Here is a 23,407-nt window from a genome sequence, read left to right as displayed (position 1 = left end):
TCAGTGGTTGGCATGTAGCCTCAGGGAGGTGGTATCCTGTGAATCTATTTTGATTTACAAGAAACCTCTTACACCCCCCTTCTAGGGAGTGTTTATTAACAGTCCTTAGATAATGTGAAAGATGGTGTAGTGCGTATCGTACAGCTGTGGGTGCACATATACAGGAGTATTTACTCAAATAGAAGCTTGGATAAGCCACCAAAGCAGTGGTCTTTAGCTCTACATCCAGAATGGCTAAGCAAACAGGTTTGAGCTTTCTGGATGAAATGGCGTCCTTGAGACTTTCAGCCCCACCATTTAATGGGACTAGTAATCTAACATAAGCCATGGCAAAGGTTGAAGGGTGGGATACACTAAGGGGCATATTAACAAGGCGGCGTTATAAAATTATCACCGCTTTTGCGGCCGTTTTCAGCCGAAAAGCGGCGATAATTTTATCGCCTTATCAGCAAAGACACGCTATCGCATGTTTTGCTGACTTAGCGCCCGTTTCCAGCACGCCTAACTTTGCATCGCTAATGAGATGCAAAGTAGGCGTGGCTGTGAAACCAACCAGGGAAAATATCGCGAAGGCAGCTTTGCGATATTAACAAGGAAGGGTAGCGATTATTTAAATCGCGTTAAGTATGCCTACTTAACATGGGGGGTGGATTCTGTGGCTAAGACCACAGGCCCTATCATCTAGGATATGGTGGAAAATGGCGATATCCACACTATCTCTGGAATTTTTATCTCCTCGTCGATGTGTGTTGTTGATAACGCGCTAACCGGTCTATAAATTCCAGAGATAGCCGGCGATAAATATGCAAGCGCTGAGCGCGCTTTGCGATATTTATCGCCGGCCCTTGTTAATATGCCCCTAACTGATTTGAAAAAAGGCCAGGTCTAGATACTTCTTCACTGGGCAATATTGACAAAGTGCCATTAGGCCAATATTTCCCTGGCGGGACTCCTTGTACACAACAAAATGAGAATATGTCTCGAGAATAAACAATTTTGGAAGGATTAGTAGCACATAGTTTGGCGATGTAGTATGGACTGGCTAGTTTTGATAATCAATTCAGCCAAGCGACCCTCCGAGGCCATGCTGGTAAACATAAAAGTTAGTGAGGAAAACCTTAAAAACAATGTACACTTGACTGTCTTTACAAAGAAACTAGAGGAAACCAATAAAGAAGTGGCTGAACTGAAGGAATTTTTATCACAGTGTAAGATAACCAAACTAGATATAGAAATACCCAGTGGAGAAGAAGGAGATACAATGCTTGGTATTTCCATCCGACTCACCCACCAGTGTACTTCTGGCCAAATTCATACAGCCCTCCAGATCCAGTTGGCCTCCACTGCCAACTTTCTTCCAGGGAAGCCAACCTTTTAAAGAATAGGGCAATCGAGGAGGAAGAAAAATAGACAAGAAGATATGATGAGAGGAACCAGAGGGAGAAACAACCCACAGCAAGTCCAAAACCAACAACCCCAACCAGGGACTAGGGGAATGTAAACGTTGTAGTTAACCTCACTCCTTTTACTTTCTCTGAGGAAGAGTTGATTGTTTTGAATAAGGGTATATAGTCTTTGTCCCTAGAAACCAAACAGACACATTTTAGCTGCGATGAAAAATCACAGAGTTGTTTCGGAAAATCCAAGTAAACAAATGTTTTAGGGACTCTCCTGTCACTCCGAGTAATGATACCCATACAGACCTCAAAAGGAAGTCTTTCTGTAACCCTCCCATGATACTGATGCCTCTCGATGTCATGGCTTTTGAGCAAGCAATTGTAAACGAGATAGAAGCTTTAGACCCTAAAGAAATACATTATCAATATGTGACTATCAAAGAGAGAATGACACTTGAGAAACTGGAAGAAAGAGAAGATATAGTCATAAAGCCTGCAGACAAAGGTGAGACAATTGAATTACTTGTTCATGTGTACCAGTCTGCCTAATGATCAGAGAAATTACAAGGTTCATACAACAGATCCAACCAGTAAACTAGATGCAGAAAAAAAAATGAGTCATCAGGGCACAAGAACAGGTGTGAATTACAAAGAAGGAGGCAGAGTTCCTTGTAGTTGAAAATCCTCAAACATCATATATCTATAGGCTGCCACAAATTCGCCAACTACGGGGACTCAGTTCCTACACGCCCTATCATTTCAAGGATTGGCTCAATATTGGAACCTTTATCAACATTTGTCGATAATTTTTTATGTCCTTTGTAGTTCAAAATACCGTCATATAAAAAGGACATTAAACATTTGTTCAATACTTTGCAAGGGATACATTTTGATAGCGAGGCCGATGATGGGCTTAGATGTGGAAGCTCTGTACATAAGTATTCCACAGGATGAAAGCTTAAAAAACATTGAAGAACTTCTACTGCAGAGAACATGGTGTTGGAAAACCCCAATTGAATTCTTATGACCCTTGCAACTCTCACTTCAAAAAGGAAATACTTTGAGTTTAAGGGTATAATTTATGAATAACAGCATGGCACTTCAATGGCACTTCAATGGGCAGTAAGTTTGCTTCGAGCTTGGCATGCCTTTATGTACACTGGTTTAAGCAGAGACATATTTGGATTAACAATCCCTACGGTAAACATGTTAAAGTTATAGCTCAGACTCATCAATGACGTGTTTGTCATATGGCATGGCTCAAAAGAACTAGCAGAGGAGTTAGTGGCTGGATTAACAAACAAAATACCTTTTAGAAGTTCACTTTGACAGTTAGTAATCTGCAATTAACTTCTTGAGAATTAGGATTAGATCAGAATGGGGAATATTGACAACAGAGATATATACTAAACCCACAATCCATAACAGTTTGTTACACTCACCCTCTCATGCTCAGGGAAAACCTACCCTTAGATCTGTTTCTGCGGATCAGGCGTAATTGTTCTAATTTGTCTTAGTACAAAGTTGAGTCAAGTCTGTTGAGTAAGAGATCTATAGATTTAGGGTACCTCTGATATCTGGTAATTATAGCAGGAAGGAGACCCAGTAATAGTAACAGAGACAACCTACTAGTAGATATCAACAGTGGGGAACCACACAAATTAATCTGTGTCAGTACGTACACCACCATCTTGAATGAAGTGAAAAGGATCATAAATAAGAACTGGCAGATACTAAACAGCAATAACCTCAATTTTTGAGAGCATCATATTCTCTTTTAGACACAACATGAGCATTAGAGACAGGGTCATCCACATGAGACCTAGCCACAAGGACAGACAAGAGCAGAATAATTTATGGGTCTACCACAGGTACGGAGCCATTTTAAATGTGGCCAATGCTCACTGACCACACATAACACGAGCACTGATCTAGAATTAGAGTACCCATGAGAACAACTTAGAAATTCCAACAATATAATTTACATGATTGTATGCCGCGATGGATAAAATATGTAGGTACGACCACTAGAAAGATCAAACAGATAACTATTGAACACCGCAGCACAATTAGATGCCAACAAATGGCAACTAAAATGACCTCTCACCTTGTACAGACTGGGCATGACGAGAATGATTTAAGATGGACAGTAATAGAGTGATTAATACAAAAGGGGAATAAACTAAAACTGGATGGGTATATTATTATTATTATTATTATTATTATTATTACTGAGTTTTGTATCGCGCCTGGTTACCCTTGGGCATCCCCGCGCTCTTCCAGAAAAAAAAGGCACCATAACACAAGACAGCGGCATTAAGCAGGGAACAGGTGGGTCTTTAAAAGTTTTCGGAAACGTAAAGTACTCGTTTCAGAGCGAAGGAACCTATTAAAATGGCTTGAATGAAGAGATTCCATGGAACTTATTAAATTCAACATGAAGTGTAATTGAAGGGCCTTATGTTCTCTCCAGGGTTCTGAACTCGGTAATCATCTTAGTAAATAAGGCGACTAACCACCTTCGGAGGACGGAGCTATAGATGTGGTTGGAAAGTAGTAGTTGAAGTGTATGTCCTGTACCAAGTATTATATAATTTGAGTGCAGTAAGTATCAAATATCGCTCTTGGAAAGAGAAATATGAAGTATGTTATATATTTAACCCCTTCAGTGCCCGCCCCTTTCCCCGCCCTGTGCCGGCCGTTGCATTAGCGGGCGGGGTCTATGACGAGCTGGACTCATCATGGGCACAGCGCAACCGCGGCCCATGACGAGTCCAGCTCGTCATGGGCACTGAAGGGGTTAATGATAAAGAGACAATAAGCATATAGCGGTATAATGCATATATTAGCACGTATGGGGCAGTATTTTGAGTTACCTTAACCATAACAGGGAAATATACATGTGTAAAAAAACTATGGGGTGCGACCGCAGATGCCCGATCGGGCGAAAAAAGAGAACTACAATTCCCATCATGCTAAGAGGCGTGCATGTGGCAAACGCATGCATACAGGATTAGGTAGTAGCATGCAAAGGACCCGTAACATTGCAGAATCCTTGAGAAACATGTGCAGTCTCGCAGTGAAGGATGGAAAGTGGGACAGAGCAGTGTAAGTAGGTGTAACGGAGTCACTATACCCTTGGAGTAGTAAGTGGACTTCGAAATTCTGTATGGAAAGCAAGTGAGTTTAAGAGGAAGGTTGCTTACCAGTAAGTGGCCCCTAACTAGCATTATTGTTATTTTCAGTTGTAGAGTGTGACTACAGTGGCATACCCTCTGGCCTATCATTTTATGGGATCATATTAGATACACTTAGAGGGAGCCTAGCTATAAGATTCCTTTATAGCATGCTCCACGAATAATTTCTATGTGTACTAATGCACTAGATATGCTCACAATGTGTTACTGATTTTGTACTTGTAATTTTTCATGTAGTGTGCCCTTCCATCAGCCACGAAAAAGATGTGTGAAAATATATGTAAACTGCATGATTCATTTGTTGAACTCTCTTCCTTCTCTCTAAAACAGGCATTAATATATGCTTCAATGACAGGCAGGTCAGCCTGTGTGTTTTTATTTTGTTTGTCTGGTTCTTGTCCTGGAGATCCCTGACTTGTAGAACTATGGATATGGCACATAGTGATGAATAGAGAGTGGGGTACTAGTATTATTCGTAATGAAAGCCCGAACCCTTTGTGGCCTGCAGATCAAGGGCTGAAACATGTTGACAGTAATCAAAGTGTAGGGACATTATACCAAAGCCATAACATGCATACAGTGTTTTAACCATACCAGGGGAATTACAAATAAAGGGATACCTGTGTGCACCCTAGGTACTTTTATTTTACAATCTCTTGACCCCCCCATCAGAGTAAATATCTTAAATGCTCCCTGAAATATGGCCGAGCCCATCCTGGTTTATAGGGACCAAGATGAGGCCCGCTGATGAAGCATACCACAAATAGCGTGTGTGAGGGTCACAAATAAAAGTCACTAGAGATTTTTGGAATTGAGGTCAACAGGAAGGAACTAGGGGTTTCAACCAGAGATAAGGGTACAGGGTGCTCAGTGGTTGTCATGTAGTCTTTGGGAGGCGGTATCCGGTGATCACATTTTGATTTAAAAGAAACCTCTCCTCCCTTCCAGAGAGTGTTTATTGACCGTCCTTAGACATTGTGAAAGAGTTTACACCATCATGTCCTTTTTTGAGTTCAGAGGCCGGTTACTGTCTTCTGAGTGAGAGTCATTAACTTTCCAAGCCAAGGAAGTGTATTCCAGCTCTAGAAGTGTGACACATGTGAGGCAGCCCAAAGTACATTTTAAAGAGTTAGATTCTTATCTACATTTCTCAAAAATCACTAATGGAAACAATACATTTGAATTACTATTCTAGTATGTTCTCAAACAAAGATTCAAAATATATGGTCTGATGAAAGTGTGCAGACCAGAGCAATTACTTGCATGGCAGTAATGCTTTACATACTGGATCAGTATTGGTTTTCACATGAAAATATACATCGGGCATACACAGCAGCATACTATTTTTGATTGATTCTTACAGGCTGACCGGATTCCACTCACCTGAAAAGCTGTAGATCTGCACAGGATGCTAGAAATTAGCCATTCCTGAAATGTGTCTTGCCAGCTTCTCTAATGGTAAGCAAAAATAATAATTGACTTAGACACAATCTTAACACATTTCCCCCCAATCACCCACTGTCTTGCCACCAGATTCTGACTAAATGCTCACCCTGTTTATACAAGACTGTTTCTATTTCAACATAGGTGCTCAGTTTTCTTTTCCTACTACTGCGCAGGATTTTGCTGCTTCCAAAATTCATTGTCTCAAGTGTCCTTAAGAGGGGTTTCTTTGAGAGGGCAAGGATATTCTTTGTTTTACTCATGTTCCACAACTGCAACGCTAAACAATCTGTCTGATTTCCCAGAGTCCATTTTTTGGAGATAGATATACGTTCTATAAGGTTATGGAGTTGTTAAAATCGTCTCAAGTTTTCTGTGGATGGTTCAGTACATGGACTTGTTTCTTCATGCTGATCCTTTAGTAATTTTTCCATTAACTCTTCTTTGTTCTTTCTTTGCAGGATTGGATTGCCTTAAGCAGGATGTGTGACATCCTTGGAGGCTAAAGAAAGGCATGCACAGGATTCGGTTTCAGGATTTCCTACCTAGTAAGCGGCAGCACTAGGATTGCTGGACTTCTCCCAGGAAAGTCTCTAAGCCAAGCAAGGCTTCTTGTGATGGGTGCGGTATTGTTATTGCTGCATCCAAGATGACCTCCAAATCCCATGATAGTATTAGATCTTGCGAGGGTTTGGCTGAAATGGTCTATGGGGAAAAGGAATAAGGCCTAAGGAATTGCAAGGCCACTCTGTGTACCTTGTACAAGGAAAGTGGATTCTGTGGACGCAATCAGTTGGGAGTGGCGGTGGCCCTGGGGATCAAACACGATGTTCATATCATCCTAAGGAGTACTGGGAGTAGAGGGAAGGTCCAGGTGGTCACTATAATCATTTTCCTCCCTGTTTCCTGCTGTCCTTGCCCCATACATTGTGCTCTGAACCTTGGATGTAGAGCAGGATGTAACACAGGCACAGTAACAGCAATGGGCCACTTTTCCTGGCACAGAATTTAAAACTAAAGTTCGTAAATCACATACAAATATGTAGGCTTCATGTAATCCATCATTCTTTTGGAGACTGTAACTTTACTTATTGCTAGATTGACTGCAAGATTTCAGTCTTCATTATGAGGTTGGTCCCACGGTAGTTTCAATTTGATCACATCTATTATCATTCTTCCAAAAGTGCTTCAAAATTTGAGATGAGCTTATATCAAGAAGACCAACAACACAAGTTGCGCAGAAATGTGTTCTGAGGCAGTGCTTTCAGGGCCAACAAGCTGCTTCACAACAGTATTGTGTAAGAGCATCACGAAACGTATTCAAACATGCCACATATATTTATTCTAAAAAGTCTGCTTTCAGTTTTTCTGGCAACTGCAGTTAGTTTTTATTTTGTTTTTTCTTGTAAGCAGAAATGGTATTACAAAGTTTAATTTTCTTCAGAACAGACTTTATACACAGACTATAAATAGCTTATTGAAAAGCAATTACCTACTGTGTCTCTCTGAGATAGTACAGATAAAATGCTAACAAATTAACAGTGCAATCTTCTCTTATTTAATTATACGTAATTAATTATATCTAATGAATTATTACAGAATGAAAATGCTATACAATGTAGAGATTATTATATCAAGCATTGACAATGCGAGTAGGTCTCGTCTTTTGGACCTATTAGCTTTGCCAATGCTATGTGCCAATGCTAAGCACCAGTAAGAGAAGGAGAAGCAATGGAGGAGCAAATGAGGGGAAGAGCAACAGAGAGATGGGGTAGCGGGTGAAAAAGATAATAGAGAGTAGCACATTAGACACAGAGCAAAGTGAAGCATGGTGGCGGGGAGATGTACAGAAGCCAGCAGCACATGCAGAAGACAGCGACACAGAGCAAGCACAGGGGCTGCAGGTATTTGGAGGGGGGGAATAGTACACAATGGAGTGAGTTAGAAAACACATGCATTCTCAAGAAAGCATTAGTTTTCTAAATACGAGCCGTGGAAGGATACAAACCATCCAAATAAAAGGATGGTGAAGAGTCTATGATCCAGGAGAGAGGCAACCATAAGGGAAAGTCAAGTCATCAAATAAGAACTAAACAAATGAGACCGACAATGAAGGTAACCAAGGGTAAGTAATATGTGATTTTTCATCAAACTTTCGTTTTTGGTAAGGCCACAGTTGGTCTCTTGCAACCAGGCTTCTTGCACAGACTGGGAGGTGAGATCTAAAAATAAAGTGTCACGAGCTATAAAGACCTCATCCCTCCATTTTCCTACCCTGAAGAAAAATATAGATCCTGATTTGACCAGGAATTAAGCTTTTGGGGCTCATTTTGCTCCTGAAACTGAAAAAGGTTGCATTTCGTTTGAATTTCTTACACAAATCTAAACACTTTTAAAATGTCTCCTCCATATGCTGGATGTATTTCATGTTTGAGCATCAGCTTTCCACATTTGGAATTTACTCAGACCTTGACAGCGGTGGAATTAAGGAATGAGCAACCAGGGTGCCAAAAAATATAAAACTAGGAAACCCTTCGTCTCATCCTGGCATCCCTTCCCCATTCTGGTTAAAGTTACTCTTTTATACAGAAGTAGACGGGTCCCTTTAATGAGGTTCAGCCCAAGAAAACCCTATTCCCAGTATGAAGCTAACTTTGGACAGCTCCAAATCAGAAGCCTGCAGGTTCCATTTAGTACAAGTGGAGAATATGTCAATTCATCTTGTTTAACAGTTCTGGTAGGATATCAAAGTGAAGCAGGAAAAAACAGCCTACTCCTTCTTCCCCCAAGTTTTCATCTACAGGAATTTTAAGATATGTAAAACCTACTTATAGTCATCTTCAATGAACTTGTTTTCATCAAATTCTTGCCCTCTTATTATAACTGATACTGATTCAAGTTCTTGCAGTTTTCAGAAATACAAACAGATCACACCCTGCGTTAAACAATTAAGGATATAATTTGCTGTATCACCAATCTCTTAAGTAGATAAACAGCTGCCGCTAAAAATATTTTTTCAAAATAGCTCCACTGAAGAATCCTAGAACATTCTTACAAAACCAGTAAATTTCAGCAGTTTACTTTCTTCTGTAATTTAGCAAAGATCCACTATTCCAAACTCTTACCAGGGTTCAAACCCACACTGTAATACATAAGTCAGCAAGTGAGGATTCTACCAGAAATGTACAAATCGTTCTCAGCTCCCTCACTTTAATTTCCAACATAAGCACCCATGAATCCATATATATCAAAAAGCTTTTGGAACAGGATTGTCTCCAAAAAATTGGGGATCATGGGTTTGGACAGAACACCAAATGGACCATGCTAGCTGACTAATCTGGGTAGAGTGGTATTAACAAATACCATACATTAATACATTCAAATATTGAGTATTTGCACCAAGTGATAGTTCTCTATATCCCAGGAATACATCTGTTATTCAGGAATATTAACTTTTCTACATTTCCCTTCCAGATAAAATAGCCTATCATCTAGTTTAATTTCAGAAAAAAGCTGAGGGTAGTTAAACTGAGAGTGTCTGAAAAAACAATGTGGAAGAATAAATATTTTAATAAAATTAATCTGACCAATTAAACATCAGTGTTTTCCTAGTTAAGCCTATAAAGATCTTCTATTCCTATATTTAGCTGAACTCCCAAATTCTTTAGTGAGTGAGAAGTGTTATGACCCTAAAGGAAATCTTCAATCACTAAAGTAGCAGTCCTCAAAAGGATGGTGGATGGCATTAGGCATACTTATTTGTATGTGAGTTATGTAGTTCAGTATTAAATTCTGTGTCTGCTGCATTGAACAAAGCAACTTCTGTTTTCTATGGTTTAATTTGGCTAATCTGGAAAATTGTTCAACATGAGTGAATGCCATGGAGATATTCTCTCAATGGATAAAGAAACAGGGCTACATAACCAGCACACAAACTGTTTGATTATTAAAAGAGTCACCAAGATTTTCTTTTAAAATCAAATTGAAACAGATGTTTTAAAATAATTGCCTGATGAACTGAGTAGAAAGATCCGTACTCTACAAAGACAGAAACATGAATTCTGACTTCAACAGGTTTTCAGCAACTCAACAAATGAGTGTGAAAGAAATGGTCATTATTTGAACACAATCCAGTTCCTCAAACAAAAACAATGTATTTGCCACTAATAGTCATTCACGAATAAACCCAGTTTGCTCCTTCTGGGAGCAATCCTACCCACGCTATTTATCAAAATGTTCATTAGGCCCCTATAGTATGCATTTAGCAGACATGATTTTTTAAGATATGTAACAAGAAAGATGGATCTTTGCCAGGTTTTGGAAAATATTCCAATGTTCAATTGGAATCCTTCAAAACTGAATTATATAAAATAACTAGACAGATATAAAACCACTAGTCCTGGAACAACACGTAGCATGCCACAACAGGTAGCCCACATTGGCCTGCCATCTTCCTACTGGGTGTTGAAGACAATTTAAATTTCAGCTCAAATGTTTCTGTCACAAATTACGTGACATTCAGCCAAAAACTACTTAATATCTGTAAGAGATATCTTTAAAATCTCCATATATAAATTTGTCAGAAAATATCCTGAATCTCAGAATTATCAACGGTCTTGAACCCTGTTATATAAATTGTTTCTGGATCTACTTGCATAAAACCTTCCAGATAAGAAGTTTCCTCCATTTATTAATTTCTTTGAAACTTTTTTTGCATAACAACATTATAAAGTATTTTACCCTCTAAAATGTTTTCCTTTTGGAATTCTACTGTGACTTTATATTCTGTGTGATTCTAAATTGATAGACAGTTGTTTAGCATTAATTCACAGGGTACGGTGTGACCTGGCCTTCTAACTATACCCTTGCTGATTCCTCCCCCTGCTTTTCCTTCCTGCGACTCCTATACCTCGGTCTTTACATTAAGCATTAAATATATCACATAATATACTATCATGGGCTACCTCTTAGTTTATTTATTCATTTGTTTCCGTTTCTTGATGCAGTGCACAACTCACTTCTGGAGGAGTATCTCAGCACTGTACAGATCAGGCAAGGTGAGACATTCTAAAACAACCTAGTTTTAAACATCTTGAAATTTATAAAATATGGGCAAGTATGAAGATGAAAAGGAACTTTACTCCAGTACCATGGGGTCGTGTATGATAAAGATGTGCTCCCAGATCTTGAGGTGCAAATGCGTGGGGTCTGCAAAAGAGCTTTGTTTGATGATCTTAGGTGTCTGGAGGGCTTATAATAGCTAAGTCGTGAATACTGTTAGACGGTACGAGCCTTGTAGAGTGCCTTATGCATCAGACAGCAGGGTTTAAGAATAGCCCGCTTTATGATAGGCAACCAATTCAGTTTTCTTAAGATGGGGTAGAAGATGAAATTGCCGGTAAATTGCAGATCAGCTGTGCAGCTGTGTTCTGTACTACCTGCAGCAGGGTGTCATTTACTGCTTCCAGTAGAGCATTTCCATAGTCCAGGCAACTAGTTATAAGAACCTGGATGAGGGTTTTTCTCGAAGTGTCCAGATGCCAAGGAAAACCTTTTTTTAGTAGCCCCATTGTTGCAAAACAGGCGCCACATGTGGCATTGACCGGATCTTTCAAGGACAGTGATTGATCTATTCTCACTCCTAGATTTCTTACCACTTGCTTAGGTGCAGGTGTTGGACCAAGTTCCAAAGGCCACCAGTCAGCCAACTATATCTCATTGGCTTTGCCGAATAACATGATCTCAGCCTTCTCGCTATTTAGTTGGAGACACTTGTTATTCATCCAGACAGCGATTTACCGCAAGTGACCTGCAAATTTAGCTTTCACTTTATCTGGGTCAGGGCCAAAGGAGATGAGAAGTTGAGTGTCCTCTGCATTTGACACAATCTCCACCAGTAGTGGCCCGTGGTGAGAGTGCTGCTGGGCGCTGACGTGGGGCGGGGGAGGGGCAGGGTGTGGGGTAGTAACCTACGGATTATGGCTGATTAGAGGTAAGTAAACATATAATAAATAAAACGAATTTCGTTGGGCGCGCTGCATCGCCAAATGCGATGCAGCGCACACAACGAAATTCGTTTTATTTATTTATATGTTTACTTACCTCTAATCAGCCATAATCCGTAGTTTACTACCCCCCACCCTGCCCCTCCCCCGCCCCACATCAGCGCCCAGCAGCACTCCCACCACGGGCCGCTACTGATCTCCACACCGCACTATTTCACAATTTGAGCTAGCAGTGCTACATAGCGATTAAACAGTGTTGGGTTCAGGCACAATCCCTGGGGAACCCCCTTGTTAGTATACATTGTTCTGGACTTGAAGCGGCCAAGACAGGCAGTTTATGTGCGGTTATCCAGGAAGTCCCAGAGCCAATGTAGCGCTCCGCCATGGAGACCTGACTCATGTAATCTGGGGATTAAAATGGCATGAGAGACCATTTCAAAGGTTGCAGATAAATCCAGTAACACTAGCATGACTGGCCTTCCTGCTTCTAAAGAGAGCCTGATGTTATTAGTGACTGCTAACAATGCTGTCTCAGCACTCTGTACCTCTCTAAAACTCAATTGAGAGGGCTCCAAGACCTTATTCTTCTCTAGAAAGGATATATTCTGTTTTTGAATATGCATTTCTAGATCCTTTGCACATAGAGGTAACAGCGAGATCATTCTGTAATTAGAGAGTGCATCAGGGTTTGTGCAGGATTTTTAAGAGGCGGAGATACTTGTGCACACTTCCATTCATTAGGCACTTTGGCAGTGGCTAGTGAGAGAGTAAAGTCTTCCTTCACTGGTGGTGGCAGATGGTTAGCGAGGCTGGCCATTATCCTAGGAGGGCATAGGTCCTGAGGATTGTCTGATTTGGCGTCGGTAAGCATTTTCTGCACCTGAACCACAGAGCAGAATTCAAAAACACTCAAGCCTGCCATGGATTTTGAGTGAAGATGACTTAAGTCAGGTTCTATTTCAAGTCGTTCTGAACTGACTGAAAAGTTATTGGAAATTGTGTTGATCTTAGTTTCAAAGAAATCAGCTAAGTCGTCGCAAAGATCTTCGGGGACCACAATTGTGGAAATGCAGGCACATAGTTTCACAAAGCTGTTTAGTGCTTTGTATAATTATTCTTTTGAATTGCCCACCATGGCAATTGTAGAGGTTATGTGCACTTACTGTGCCAGCTTGACCATATTATGGTAGTTGCCTAACCTTGTCCGGTATTCTACTTTATCCGCAGAGGATTTTATGAGGCGCCATTTGTGCTCAAGATGTTTGCAGGGCGATTTTTACTGACGCAGGGTGTCCGTGTACCATGAAGCTTAGTTTATAGAGAAGGCGGAAATAGTTTTTGTACAGGCGCTATTAATTCAAATGCGGTTATTAAAGAGTCTTGGTATGCAGACACAGCCGTGCCAACATTCGTATAGGATGCTAATGAGGGAGCGTTATAGGCCTCAGTGAAGGTGGTGGGAATGACTGGTTTCCATGGGCGATAAGGTCTGCTGACATCTTTCCTAGGTTTTATCTAGGGCTTTTTTATGTGGGATGGGAAATCTAATTAGACAGTGATCTGACCAAGTAATGGGAAGTGGAGGTTCACATTATTACTTCCACAGTATTCATAAAAATGAGATCCAATGTGTGCTATGCCCTATGCATAGGGCCAGACACTATTTGCTTAAGCCCTAGAGTCTTTAGGTTGTAAATAATTTGGTTACTCCTAAGTCCTCAGTGTTCTCACCATGATAATTGAAATCGCCTGACAATAAAAATTTAACAGAGCCTAGAACATCAGGTGTGTTGTAGTCAATGAGTGCCTGACTAAAATCTTTTCTAGTGCCGGGTTATACTTCTAGAATTATTTAATCACTGGCCACATTTGATGGAGATAATCTTTCTTTATAAACAGAGACTAGTCAAGCCCCCATCAACATTCATTCGACTAGGGGCAAGGAAAATACAATCTGTTTCTACTAGCAAGTCATCGAATAGCACTGCTGGTAAAATGTCAGCATTTAGACAATGTTTTTCTAGAAATCTGAAAATAATCCAAAATGGACTGCCTTTTTAAATTTCTCATTAAAGGAGTTGCTTTTGGCATCAAATGTCTTCCAGTCCAAACTCTCCCTTTAAAGCCTGAATAGAGGGACAGTGCGCTTTTTCATCTTCTTATTGATATTCATATTCACTGCTAGTTTGTCACCTTCCACCCATGTCTTCAGAGCCCATTCTTAGAAGCTGCCACTGGCTGCCCATAAAAACGCTATCACAGTTTAAACTTCTTTGTTTGGTCCACAAATCCCTCTATGGGAATGGACCACAGTGTTTACAGAAACAAACCTCAAATGGTATGCCCCCACTAGTCTTAGGTCCTGCGGGAAACCTTTGTTACACCCTCGCCGCATACCTAACCACACAATACTTGAACCAGCTTCCAAAACATCTTCATGTCAACACTGACCACAGACAGCTTAAAAAAGCTCTTAAAACATGGATGTTAAGGCTGCGCTATTAGTTCATAACTTAGAATACCCTAGTCTGTAGCTCAACGCTGTGGAAAAGTAGCAGTGCCTAGAGACCCTTTCAGTGTGATTTGTCATGCTTAATAAATAACAATGACATAACATAACATATTATTCCCCTTTGCCCTTAATTGAAGTCGCAAAGAGATCTGGTTTGCAATTGAAAATAACCTTCTACTATAATTGACTTAAATAAATCAGATGCAATTTGACAATATAATCAAGTTTTTTCAGTTCATCCTATGCAGAACTATAATACTTTGCAAACATATATGACAATCCTCCATTGTAAACCTCTGATAAACTCCAAAACTCTGCCCTGTCTCTAAGAACTTTAATTATACAGTTTTCCTAATAATAATGGCCACCAGTCTGTGAGTTGTGGATGCCACATAATAATGCACCTCTTGAACCCACTATTGTGATGAAAAAGCATAAGTGGCCTATTTGACGAAACACACATCTCCTGTAAAAGAATCATCTCTGTCGGCTCTATCTTGAACCAACCTGATACCAAATTAACTTTCCTTCTGAAGGCGATCCTATTCACATTCATAAGATCAAGGACTCCAAGTAAGCAGTAAGTGGGCAGTACTCCACAATTGCTAACAACCCTTATGGGTGATATATTGTGAAACTGAAAATTAAGAGAATGGACCCTCCACCAGATGTGGCTTTTGTCACAGTACTAGCCAGAGGTTTCCCAGTTAGGATTTTTTTGGCACAGCTAGTGTTTGCTGGACTCTTATGGGATGCATTAAAACCTACAAACAATCACATGACCCCAATTCACCTCACTGCTTATTGTGTCCTAGTCCAGGAGAGGTGGAAGACACTGCTGGGAAGCTGCTAAGAAGTTTGGAGTTTGAATCAGTCCCAAAGTGAGTAATGAAAGCATCTTTAAGACATCTAAGTGTGTGAGAGAGCCATAAGGGCAAGATTGAGTAAGGCGCAATATGTTGTCCCAGTTATGTATAACTATAATGTGCATAAATGTTGGTGCAGATTTTCCTTGTAGGAAGCTAAAGGGTTTGCAAGGCGCCTTTATACGAGGGCACCTTGTTATCCCTTATGTCAATACAGAGTAGTGTATGTCGCCCAACAAGTTGCGTGTGAGCCTTTTTTTAACATCATTATGGTTCATGGACTCCAATCAAGAAGTGGAGGCACAAGTAAATTATTGCTCATGGTATGACATAGGATGCTTATGCCGGTTTTGTGTCAGGTGACGAGATGTTGCTGTCTACACTGAAAACTAGAACAAATGCCTGCTCCTTTGCAGGTTAGCACCACAATCCAGCTTACTACACGTGGGGTCGGGGTGCTAAACAGGATTAACAGGCAGACACAATTATTTTAAGTTTGTATGTAGTGGGGAGTCGCACTAAGGCTCACAACCACATACATATTTTTGTTTTTTGACATTGTGGCCACAAATGAAGCATGTCATTTCGAAGGTCAGCACCTCTGCTAGTGCATTATAAAAGGAGGCAGTGACTTTATCCGGCCCAGGGAGGTCCTTACTGCTTCTGAAATAAAACATTGTTTTTCCCATTTCCTTCAGAGAGCTGGATGTGAAGCAACAATCGACCCCCGACAAAACTGTTCGGATCAGACGCACTTTGGGGAGGCATGACATAGAACTGGGGCCACGGGGGCATGCTTGGGTCATGCCAGCCCATTCGGCTCTGAAAACTGCCCCTTAGCTGCAGCCTACTGGTAAATGTCAGAGTAGCAGAATGGGCAGTCTGGCCCAGTTGCTGCATTAAATTCGGTGCACTTAAAAATGTTTGTCCTATCCAAGTAGTCCAGACAGAGAGAATGTAATCAAATTCTCACTGGACTCAGGCATTACCTAAGTACCCGTGAGCCTTCCTAGCCACTTTTTGAAGACCTTCGCTTTTTGTTGCGATATCCGAGAAGCATAATAATACAGTCTGCTAGCATTATAAGATAAATATATTATTTCTTTCTCATTTACGCAATAAAGCCGAAATTACCGCAACGTAACAGAATAATTTATTACTAAAATGATATTTTCCGGGACTAATTTATGATCAAAATAGATGAGGAAATTAATCCAGCCTTGAATATACCATCTTTTGATTATTGTGATCAAAACGCTCATGTAAGGGCGAAGAAAAATGTCTGGAAAAAAAAATATCAGCTCCGTTGTTTGAGTGGAACAACATTTATTGCCCTGCCAGCAAAATATATTTATTGGTATTCACACTTTGCATCATTCATTGATTATGCACTTGTTACAAAAATTAATTTAAAAACGTGATTGATTTTCACATAATTTATAGGCTGGAAAGTCGTCACTATGCTCGGTTGCTCCCTTTTATTCCTTTGGATGTCACCAAACTCACAAACGTATTACATTTCTTGTGAATGTGATGTATTTTCAAAAGAAACCTTTTCACGATAACGTTTATCGGTCCAAATGTTATCTGGTGAATATTGGGCCCGATTCACAGAACTAATCTGAGACAAAATCCTGAACTTGCTACTTTTGGTATTCACAGAAGGCACTTACTACTTTTGATTAAACTTACTACTTTTGGTTTAACTTACTACTTTTGGTCAAACGTCATACTTTGGTATTCACAGAAGGCATTTAGTAGTAGTAAAGTTATTTTACTACTACTAAATGCCTTCTGTGAATACCAAAAGTAGTAAGTTTAACCAAAAGTAGTAATTTTAACCAAAAGTAGTAAGTGCATTCTGTGAATACCAAAAGTAGTAAGTTTAGGATTTTGTCTCAGATTAGTTCTGTGAATCGGGCCCATTGTGGGTACGTAAAATGTAAAAACCTCTTTGAAAAAGGAATCAGCCGAATACCTGTCACTGACTGATGTAAACTCACTGGCCTGATTCACAAAGATTTTCTGGTGAGTAGGTGTGACTTACTTTTGGAGCACTCCTTACAAACGAATTCCAGAAGTAACCCAGGCAGCTTGCAAGATGGAATAATGTTAAGAACGAATATTCAACTCCGAGGAGCAATAATGAAGAATTTTAACATAGATGTCTCAAAATTATATTAAAACAAAGAACACTTACGTGCTGATCTATTCTGTAAGAAAATTACAATGAATCTCAAGAACATATTGAGAATATAATGAGATATAAGAATTAATAAAAATTCCAGAACGAAAAGAAAGCAGGGTTCAAGTGAGAACTACTGAACTAAGAAACTTGTAATAAAACAAGTTAACTGGGGCATTTAGTTGACAGTAAATAATTGTAAAAGATTGCTGCCTCATCACAAATATTCCAGATGACTGGCGCATGTAAATCACATATCTTGATTATTGATCTGTAATTATAGTATTGAGTAGAAGCCGACAACTAATCAAATGCGTTGCCTAGTGACAATGTATTATCTTTCAAAACGTACACAATTAATGTAATTAATGAACTGAGCAATTCCAGAACACAATGCCCAGATAGTCTGGCAGCAACAGTGCTTAAGGATGTGCCTTCTTTATGTATTAAGGGGTTTTGTTTCAGCTTTTAAAAGTGGTGATTTAAAACAGTAGGTCCGCAAACATAAAATGGTGTGGTTCAATTATGTTTCATTGTTTATATTGCTAGCTGAATTCAACCAACGTGCCAACATTAGTAGTTATGTGAGGGACAATTGAGACATTGGAAAAGATGTACGTAGCTTTGGGTGTGTGATTACCTAATAGCGAATTTTTGTGATTCACTATTTGGTAATGCAAACAGCTATGTACAAATGTGTGTTTTACTCATTTAGTGATTCCGGATGGGTCGCAAATGGGCCTACCTTATTAATAGTCATGGAATAGGTCTCGGCTTGCGAACCACTGGGAATCGCAAAAATCACAAGGATGGTGACCTGCTGGGGTCAGGAGATCACCATTTCTGTGATTGCTTTTAAATAAAGCAACTTTTTTTTAAGGAAAACGGGATGCGTAAAAAGGAAAAATGAAAAGTTTTCTTTTAATTTTTTAATTTTGGGCAGTTATCCCTGAGACCATTGCCTGCTCTTAAAAAATGTTTTCACCAACATTCACGAAGGGAAAGAAGTCTCTTGTGGACCCCTTCCCATCGGAGTTGGTTGTAAAATGTGAACGTTTTGTCACCGCAATTTGGTCGCAAAGCATTCACACATACCACTGCGAGTCGCGATTAGGAAGGGGCACCTAAACATGCCCCTTTCTAATAAAGAGTCTCTAACCCAATTTGCTATTCAGTAATATGTTATCAAATCACAAATGGGGCCTTTGTACATAAAAAAAAGGCCTATTTGCAGTCGCAAATGAACCGAATCTGCGAATTGGGCGATTAGTAACCTCAAAAAAGCTTCGTAGATCGGGCCAATTGTTACACAGCATTTCCATTGGTATTTTGTAAGAAATTTAAGGTCAGATGTACAAAGCCATTTTGCGATTGCAAACCTTGAGATTCAAAAAACACAATGTTTGTAAAATGGCTTTTTGGTATTTTTAAACCAATTTTGCATGCCGGAAAAGCATTTCTGTATCTCAAATTGGGCGTATCACCTCATACCAAATCACAGTCATGAAAGGGGTGTTCCATCCTAAGTGTGATTCAGCATGGTATGTATCAATGGTTTGTTACTGCAATTGCGGTTGCAAAACCGATAATCAGTAGCAGACACTTCAAATGAGGTGCAACTGAGTCAAAAAGGCGAAAGTGACAATTGGGACACCTTCCCCTTTGTGAATGGTGTCAAGGGCCTCAGAAAGGGGGGGAATAGGATGTGGTCCAGAGACCCAACTCCTGGTCCACATGATGTTTTCCTAAAATGGACACTTTTATTTAAAGCAGCACCAATTCCTTAAAGGCACATAGGCAGATTTAAAAAGGAAGGTTCCTGTTTGTTAATACAATGGTAGCAATAGTGATCTGCTGTTTCTTGCATGCCACCCTCCCTGTGTTTGTAGCCAATCATGAGGGTTGCAAATAGAGACATGCCTAATTAATATTAATTAGGTAGGATGATCTGCTACCCTGGACATTTTGTGATGTGATGCAATTGTATATGGGTCGGATTGCTAAAGTAAAGACTGATCTCAAAACATCAGTGAGGAATTTGCAACCACTTTTTGTGACCAGTCATTTAGTAACTATGTTACTATAAATACATATGCAAAAAAGAAGCAGAAGAAGAATAGCGACACTCTGAATTTGCTCACAGTAAATGTCTGCTTTTCTATCAGAGTTTTAAGCATAGCATTAGCAGAGTGCTTTCCAATGCGAATGTAATGTAATGTAATGTAATGTAATGGGGTTTTTATAAAGCGCAGGTTGCACTCCAGGGAGCATCTTTGCGCATGCGAAGATAGAAAGGGACAAAGTGTTTGCCATTTCTACAGCAAAGTCTTTAAGCATTGGATTAGCACAGTGCCATTCACACAGAGCTGTAAAATAATAATTGCCTTTTGCCACTCCAGGCACATTATTATAGCTTTGGATTTGTAAAATACCATGCAAGCCAACCTGAAATGAGTAAAAGCAACCCCTGACAAGTGTTTCGCTATTTTTATAGCTCTTCAGAGAAGTTTAGCTTCAGTTGCGGCCTGCATGGCTCGCAGGTGGTGGGGGAGGGGGTGTCGCTGTGGAAGGAAGTCACGCGGAGGTATTGGGTTGCGCTTACCTTGTCAGCGGGTCCCACGTCTCTGCTCCTGCCCTCATCGTCTTGGAACAGGAAGCACAGCCAGGAACCACTGACCAATCACAAGGCTGTACTGCAGCAAATGTGATTGGTAAGCACCCAGGCTCCCCTGACCAATCACAGCACAGCAATGCGGCGTTGTGAATGGTCTGAGCACCGTGGCACAGGGCTCAGCCAGGGGCTGGAGGAGTGGGCATGTTTTCCATGCAGGCTGTAATGCACCCTGCATGGAGAACAGGGAAAGTGCACATGAAGTGTTTGGGCGGCCTGAGAGGGTTGACCAAACAGTCAATGCACACTTAGAGGGGGCAAACCACTCCTTCCCTGCACCTGTTATGTACTTTACACTGCTTAAAAGCAGTACGGCAACGCTCCCTGGCTGAGACGCTACTGTTTAGCTTTGTCCAGACACAAGGAATCATCCAGCATAAGTCAAAACAATACCCTTTCAGGCATAGTGTGCCGGATAAATTATGCAAAAAAGAAGCAGGGAACTCTTTGTCAGTTTACAGCTCGGAACTACCCAGAGTTCTCTGCTTCTTTTTTGCATAATTTATGCAGCACTCTATGCCAGAGAGGGTATTGTTTTGATATATATATATATATATATATATATATATATATATATATATATATATATATATATATATATATATATATATATATATATATATATATATATATATATATATATATATATATATATATATATATATATCAAGTTCCACAAGTGCCCAAAGCTCAGGATGCACTCACCAACATATACGGCAGCAGCGTGATGAGGTATCTTTTGAAGATTTGATAAAGATGCCTAACGCGTTTCAAACTGAAAAGTTCTTGATCACAGGCAAGGTGGCTGCATGAATACCAGGAAACTATTGCTGTTTCACACCTGAGTTTTATTTCACCTCCATTGCATCACAATCGATCACATGGTCACACCAAGCATTGTGGTAGCAGTAGTTCCATTCACCAATGTTGTTGCAATACCATCCTTAATTTAAAATATATCCAGCCATTAGTGGGCTCTTTTCAAAAGAGTTCGTACACGTTGCTAAAATCAAAAGAGCCAAACTGTTGGTCCGAGCGGAGCCTTGTAAATACAAAGCCCCCGGTCCGCGTGTAGTAGCGCGGAGGTGCTTCCCCACGGCTGGACCGCCGTGCATATGTCAAGTTCCACAAGTGCCCAAAGCTCAGGATGCACTCACCAACATATACGGCAGCAGCGTGATGAGGTATCTTTTGAAGATTTGATAAAGATGCCTAACGCGTTTCAAACTGAAAAGTTCTTGATCACAGGCAAGGTGGCTGCATGAATACCAGGAAACTATTGCTGTTTCACACCTGAGTTTTATTTCACCTCCATTGCATCACAATCGATCACATGGTCACACCAAGCATTGTGGTAGCAGTAGTTCCATTCACCAATGTTGTTGCAATACCATCCTTAATTTAAAATATATCCAGCCATTAGTGGGCTCTTTTCAAAAGAGTTCGTACACGTTGCTAAAATCAAAAGAGCCAAACTGTTGGTCCGAGCGGAGCCTTGTAAATACAAAGCCCCCGGTCCGCGTGTAGTAGCGCGGAGGTGCTTCCCCACGGCTGGACCGCCGTGCATATGTCAAGTTCCACAAGTGCCCAAAGCTCAGGATGCACTCACCAACATATACGGCAGCAGCGTGATGAGGTATCTTTTGAAGATTTGATAAAGATGCCTAACGCGTTTCAAACTGAAAAGTTCTTGATCACAGGCAAGGTGGCTGCATGAATACCAGGAAACTATTGCTGTTTCACACCTGAGTTTTATTTCACCTCCATTGCATCACAATCGATCACATGGTCACACCAAGCATTGTGGTAGCAGTAGTTCCATTCACCAATGTTGTTGCAATACCATCCTTAATTTAAAATATATCCAGCCATTAGTGGGCTCTTTTCAAAAGAGTTCGTACACGTTGCTAAAATCAAAAGAGCCAAACTGTTGGTCCGAGCGGAGCCTTGTAAATACAAAGCCCCCGGTCCGCGTGTAGTAGCGCGGAGGTGCTTCCCCACGGCTGGACCGCCGTGCATATGTCAAGTTCCACAAGTGCCCAAAGCTCAGGATGCACTCACCAACATATACGGCAGCAGCGTGATGAGGTATCTTTTGAAGATTTGATAAAGATGCCTAACGCGTTTCAAACTGAAAAGTTCTTGATCACAGGCAAGGTGGCTGCATGAATACCAGGAAACTATTGCTGTTTCACACCTGAGTTTTATTTCACCTCCATTGCATCACAATCGATCACATGGTCACACCAAGCATTGTGGTAGCAGTAGTTCCATTCACCAATGTTGTTGCAATACCATCCTTAATTTAAAATATATCCAGCCATTAGTGGGCTCTTTTCAAAAGAGTTCGTACACGTTGCTAAAATCAAAAGAGCCAAACTGTTGGTCCGAGCGGAGCCTTGTAAATACAAAGCCCCCGGTCCGCGTGTAGTAGCGCGGAGGTGCTTCCCCACGGCTGGACCGCCGTGCATATGTCAAGTTCCACAAGTGCCCAAAGCTCAGGATGCACTCACCAACATATACGGCAGCAGCGTGATGAGGTATCTTTTGAAGATTTGATAAAGATGCCTAACGCGTTTCAAACTGAAAAGTTCTTGATCACAGGCAAGGTGGCTGCATGAATACCAGGAAACTATTGCTGTTTCACACCTGAGTTTTATTTCACCTCCATTGCATCACAATCGATCACATGGTCACACCAAGCATTGTGGTAGCAGTAGTTCCATTCACCAATGTTGTTGCAATACCATCCTTAATTTAAAATATATCCAGCCATTAGTGGGCTCTTTTCAAAAGAGTTCGTACACGTTGCTAAAATCAAAAGAGCCAAACTGTTGGTCCGAGCGGAGCCTTGTAAATACAAAGCCCCCGGTCCGCGTGTAGTAGCGCGGAGGTGCTTCCCCACGGCTGGACCGCCGTGCATATGTCAAGTTCCACAAGTGCCCAAAGCTCAGGATGCACTCACCAACATATACGGCAGCAGCGTGATGAGGTATCTTTTGAAGATTTGATAAAGATGCCTAACGCGTTTCAAACTGAAAAGTTCTTGATCACAGGCAAGGTGGCTGCATGAATACCAGGAAACTATTGCTGTTTCACACCTGAGTTTTATTTCACCTCCATTGCATCAC

This window comes from Triturus cristatus, chromosome 8 (assembly GCF_964204655.1).
Source record: "Triturus cristatus chromosome 8, aTriCri1.1, whole genome shotgun sequence".
Taxonomy (NCBI): Eukaryota; Metazoa; Chordata; class Amphibia; order Caudata; family Salamandridae; genus Triturus; species Triturus cristatus.
This window is presented reverse-complemented; position numbering follows the sequence as displayed.